Here is a 6,000-nt window from a genome sequence, read left to right as displayed (position 1 = left end):
GAAACTATGTTTCTCACGTTTTTCCTCGGTTAAGCGAAAGGTTCGTTGGCATTGACGTTTGTCATCTTATTTTTCCTCCACTGATCAAGCGAAGTATTGCTTCCTTTTATTTCCGCATGAATTGTTAAGGCAATATCAGCATTAAAGCATAATATGCAACCTGCAAAAAAGAAAATTCCGCGCACAAGGTCGTACAGTATAACAACACATTTGGTATGAGGTTATGTCAGGTGGACGCCTGACCAATGAGCCCTCGAGGATTGTGGAGAGGAGTCCCTCCTCCGTACACTTAACGTAACCAAACCACGCTCTCAGTTCATAAAACAGATAGTGTTTGATAGGACGTGGGTGAGTAGCGCTGCTCAGATGTTCTGTGCCGTGTGGAGTGATGCTCAACTGTCAAACATTCGAAGACTAGCGTGTAAGATGCTTACATGTCGAACATGTGAATAGCGAGTTTCTCTTTTATAATTCAGCCTTCACAACGCTAATTTCTTTGCAAACCGCGAGTTGACGTTCATCTGTCAAAATATTTGACGACTAGCTTTTTTTCTTTAATCAGTGGTGAGAATTACAAGATTTGCTGAAATTATCTGCATCGTGCCTGAGGAACGTGTGAAAGTGTTCGCTACCAAAGCCTGCAACAGTGATATATATAAATGTGAGCATTTATACAGTCGATTGCTTATACATCTATAATTTAAAGCGTCAGAAATAAAAGAGAATAACTTCTATTTAGGAAAAAAAAAAAAAAACATACGGCTAATACAGATTAGTGTTTTAAGCATTTAATGAAGTAATGTGCATATAAAATGTTAATGTATTTTGTTTTTTTCTCATGTCCATAGATCGATAAACTATCTTTTAAGTCATTATAGATACTTAGATAGGTTCTATGGTAACTCAAAATACTGTTAGTGAATATACGTGTGCAGTACTTAACATCTCAATGATGAACTTTTTTTATTGGGTTATTTTACGACGCTGTATCAACATCTAGGTTATTTAGTGTCTGAATGAAATGGAGGTGATAATGCCGGTGAAATGAATCCGGGGTCCAGCACCGAAAGTTACCCAGCATTTGCTCGTATTAGGTTGAGGGAAAACCCCGGAAAAAACCTCAACCAGGTAATTTGCCCCGACCGGGATTCGAACCCGGGCCACCTGGATGACGAACTTCGAGTTAAGATAGGTATGAATAAAGTTCGGGTATGTATACAGCGAATACTGACTTATTCAAGCTAATATGTTGAAATAATCATTATAAATACTCAAATTAATACAACAGTCCACACCTGTAAAGTAACGGTTAGCGTGTCTGCCGCGAAACCAGGTAGATCGGGTTCGATTCTCGGTTGGGGCAATTTACCTGGTTGAGGATTTTTTCTGGGGTTTTCCCTCAACCCAATATGAGCAAATGCTGGGTAATTATCGGTGCTGGATCTCGGATTCATTTCACTGGCATCATCACTTTCATCTCATTCAGACGCTAAATAACCTAAGATGTTGATAAAGCGTCGTAAAATAATACTCTAAAAAATACAATAACCATCATCATAATAGTATAGACGCCATCTGCTGAGGTTCAACTGGTAGCATATTTAATAGACTCGGGATCGATTCTCGATAGGAAGTGAAAATTTATCTCCCAAAAGAACTAGACGTACTCGTATTTCTTTTGTCTCGTGTAGCCTATCCCTTAATCTTAAGAAGCAGTGGTATTAAGAAATGCTATCTACATAACTACAGATCCCACTGTCTCCTCATGTCTAATGTTTGTTTATAATCTCCCATAGAAATGAGAATGAAACTAAGTTACCAATCAAACTTTTTGATCCTAACGTTAACTTTAGTCGACAGTAACTATATCAGTAGTCATATCTCGTTCAGCTACGTATCGCAGAGGAATTTATATTCGGCGCCAGACGAAAGTAGGATGATGATGATGATGATGATGATGATGATGATGATGATGATGATGATGAGGATGATGATGAGATATCATGTCATTGAAGGTACCTCATTTTCTGTTGCTGCAATACGAAATGAAAGTCGTTCTGAGATCATCTTTGTTGAAACTTCATCTGTTGTAGAAGATACGAGCATATAGCGAACAATTAACCATACGTCACAAGGCGATATCCCTTCCCACAACATTATTCAAACGAACAAAAATAGGGTTCAAAATTTACATAAGCATGAAGTTTTCTTTCCAATAACAACTACCGAAAATTTAATAGTTTTGCCTTAATTAAAAGGGTAGCCTACCTACTAGAAAATCTATAGCTACATATTCTGCTAAATATATTAATGCAAACATTTTGAAACAGAAATGTGCACGCTTATTCTGTAAATTTTAGTTTTAAATAATATTTTAATTATTTTTGCACATGTTACTAAATGTTACAGTCAGAATGCATTCTGCAAAGTAATCAATACTCTCAAATATAAATTATTATAAATTGTGGCAAATACTATTAAGAGTATACTTTTCTTGTTTCACTTTATTAAATTTTTCTTAACTTTAACATCAGAATGTAGAAAATGTCATGTTCTGACATGAATAGGTTGACTGTTATATTACGTTAGTTGTAGCTTACAACAATAAATAAATTTGGGTTCAGCAGATATAATCATACGTTAGTTGTAGCTTACAAAAATAAATAAATTTGGGTTCAGTAGATATAATCATACGTTAATTGTAGCTTACAACAATAAATAAATTTGGGTTAAGTAGATATAATCATACGTTAGTTGTAGCTTACAACAATAAATAAATTTGGGTTCAGCAGATATAATCATACGTTAGTTGTAGCTTACAAAAATAAATAAATTTGGGTTCAGTAGATATAATCATACGTTAGTTGTAGCTTACAACAATAAATAAATTTGGGTTCAGCAGATATAATCATACGTTAGTTGTAGCTTACAACAATAAATAAATTTGGGTTCAGTAGATATAATCATACTTTAGTTGTAGCTTACAACAATAAATAAATTTGGATTCAATAGATATAATCATACTTTAGTTGTAGCTTACAACAATAAATAAATTTGGATTCAATAGATATAATCATACTTTAGTTGTAGCTTACAACAATAAATAAATTTGGATTCAATAGATATAATCATACTTTAGTTGTAGCTTACAACAATAAATAAATTTGTGTTCAGCAGATATAATCAAGTGTTAGTTGTAGCTTACAACAATAAATACATTTGGATTCAATAGATATAATCATACTTTAGTTGTAGCTTACAACAATAAATAAATTTGGGTTCAGTAGATATAATCATACGTTAGTTGTAGTTTACAACAATAAATAAATTTGGGTTCAGCAGATATAATCATACGTTAGTTGTAGCTTACAACAATAAATAAATTTGGTTTCAGCAGATATAATCATACGTTTGTTGTAGTTTACAACAACAAATAAATTTGAATTCAGTAGATATAATCATACGTTAGTTGTAATTGACAACAATAAATAAATTTGGATTCAGCAGATTTAATCATCGGTTATCGTCATGAAGGTCTGAAGCTCGATTCCGGGAAGATCCTATAAGACTTAGCATAGTGGACGAATTGAATCTAGAGCAGGTATTTTCGAGTATTTTGGTTCCGTCTATCGCTTTTATTTGATCATTGCTCCAATGTCGTCGTATTTCTCTCTTTCACTAACTTCCTCAGCATTATCATCTTTATATTGTTTCTAATCACCATTATCATCAACAAGGACAGTGGATTTTAGATTGGACAGTTAAAACTACCCTCGTATTTTCTTTGTCCCTCCAAAATTTATTCTCCTGAGAGAAATATAATGTAATCTTTATTTCTTAATCACATCATCAGTTACTCCTCCGACGTTTAGGGCCTTCAGTTCATTTAAAAGTGTTTAATTGTTTAATCTTTTGCGGTTACGTTCATTTTTAACCCGCGATGTTGATCCTGCAATGTTTCTCAAAAACTTCATTTCCATTGTTTCAATGTTTCTTCTTGCTATTTATTCTTTGTTTCTTGTTTTTTAGGATAAGGAACACTCAATAATCATCAACTCAATAAGAAATGGATCCCACAGGCTTTATTATTATAATGAGACGATGACGGCATTGTTCTTGAGAGAAAGGTAGCTAACAGTGACTGAATTGGACGGTTTTATGGTCGAATTTGGACTCTATCACTTTTTCAGTGAGCTTATTCGGCGAAGTCCTTTACAAAATAGACACATTATCTGTTACAGAGCGTCAGATCCTCTATTCTCGTCACATACTTTATCACACATTCGTCTTTTGTTCTCCGTCGCCTGGCAACATATTGTGTGCCAGGCTCGCATGATACATAAACGCAATGTATTAAAAGATAAGACGGTATCAGATGCAAACACATTTATCGATTTCAGAGGTGGGGCAACCGAAATCAGCATCTGCGCTATCTAAACTGTACGTTCACGGTCACTAGGAAGATTGCCTCTCAGCCTCACGTGTGATTTGAGATTCAATGAGTAAGGCCATTCTTTACACTCAAGTTATCTCGGCAGAGAGATTCGATCGATAAATACGCTCGTTTTACGTGGTTTCAATATAAAATAGGTCACATGCACTAAACATCCCGTATTCACATACTCACGCAATGAAGTTATAGATGGTAACAATTCGCTTATGAAATTCTAAAGGTAAGAGAAGAGGAGAATTCATATAATTTATCTCATCTTTCTGTAAGAAACAGATTCTATAAAACTGAGTGCTAGATCTTTTACCGCGTCTGTGGCTGAAGAAATAGAGCTCTGGTCTTCCATGCAGGCGGCTCTGTTTCAATACCCTGTCAGGTGGTCATGAAATATGTGGTGGACAATGCAGACTTGTAGATGGTTTTTCTTGGGTTATTTTCGACGCTGTATCAACAACTTAGGTTATTTAGCGTCTGAATGAAATGAAGGTGGTAATGCCGGTGAAATGAGTCCGGGGTCCAGCACCGAAAGTTACCCTGCATTTGCTTGTATTGGGTTGAGGGAAAACCCCGGAAATAACCTCAACCAGGTAACTTGCCCGACCGGGATTCGAACCCGGTCCATCTGGTTTCGCGGCCAGACGCGCTGACCGTTACTCCGCAGGTGTGGACTTCTTTTTGGGGAACTCCCATTTTCCTTTATAATTCCATCAATACTTTCCATCTTCCCCACGTTTCATCTATCATCTGCAATAGTTAAAAATAGGTTGGAGTGAAGTCTTCAATACTGATGTAGATAGGACTTGGGGCTCCGGGTATCCTTTTCATCCACAGCTAATCACTTCTCCATTTAATTAGGCTAATTGTGTTTAGCACACGTAGGTTGTAGACGACTATCTCAGGAAGAAAAATATTGAGTTTTACACCATGGGTTTGGATTTACTTTCTTCATGAGCTGCCCGGGTGAAGACAATGTTAAGTGACATTTTCATTATTCATGGAAATAATTTATGCTCGACCATGCCGAAATTTAGTAATTATACACCTGGTAGCAGCCCTTTAATGGACCTCATTAAAGTACACTTCATTAAAGTTCACGTGTTCCACCAATCAGAAAATACCATTGTAGCACTATGAAAGCACAAGTATCGATTATTCTCGGATATGCAATCGAAAGACAACAATAAATCAATAAATCACCTACATTTGAAATAAAGTCAGTTCTGTTACTATAATAATTAGCGTTAATTGTCAATAATATTCAAATAAATTCAATTTGTCATCTCGTTTTTCAATGTCTAGTTTAGTTTCAAGGTTATATCAAGATTAATGTTTATTTTACTCTGTAGATTATATCAAGGTCGATGTCGACATTTGTCTCTCGGAAAAAGTCAATACTTTCGCGTCTGCGCACAGCTCACAATTTACGAGGTATTGCACAAGGTCAGTTCCGCTCCTCAGTCAGATAAGAATAACATGAATACTTATGAATAATTTCAAGTTAGAAATATGGTCGAGCATAAAAAGTCGTATGAAACTTGACTATAATGGTA

At 35.4% G+C, this 6,000-nt stretch overlaps 1 protein-coding gene across 1 annotated transcript in view; it reads left to right on the top strand.

Annotated features, from left to right (window-relative positions):
• The first annotated feature begins 329 nt into the window (after window positions 1–329).
• Window positions 330–6,000, top strand: part of LOC138708807 (organic cation transporter protein-like) — a 366,346-nt gene continuing 360,675 nt past the window's right edge. Inside the window, exon 1 of the mRNA XM_069838997.1 lies at window positions 330–661. The gene's annotated coding sequence lies outside the window, so the exon portion shown is untranslated. The remainder of the gene's footprint in view (window positions 662–6,000) is intronic.

Source organism: Periplaneta americana, chromosome 11 (assembly GCF_040183065.1).
Source record: "Periplaneta americana isolate PAMFEO1 chromosome 11, P.americana_PAMFEO1_priV1, whole genome shotgun sequence".
Lineage (NCBI taxonomy): Eukaryota > Metazoa > Arthropoda > Insecta > Blattodea > Blattidae > Periplaneta > Periplaneta americana.
The sequence above is the reverse complement of the archived record's forward strand: the minus strand, read 5'-3'. Positions and strand labels throughout refer to the sequence as shown.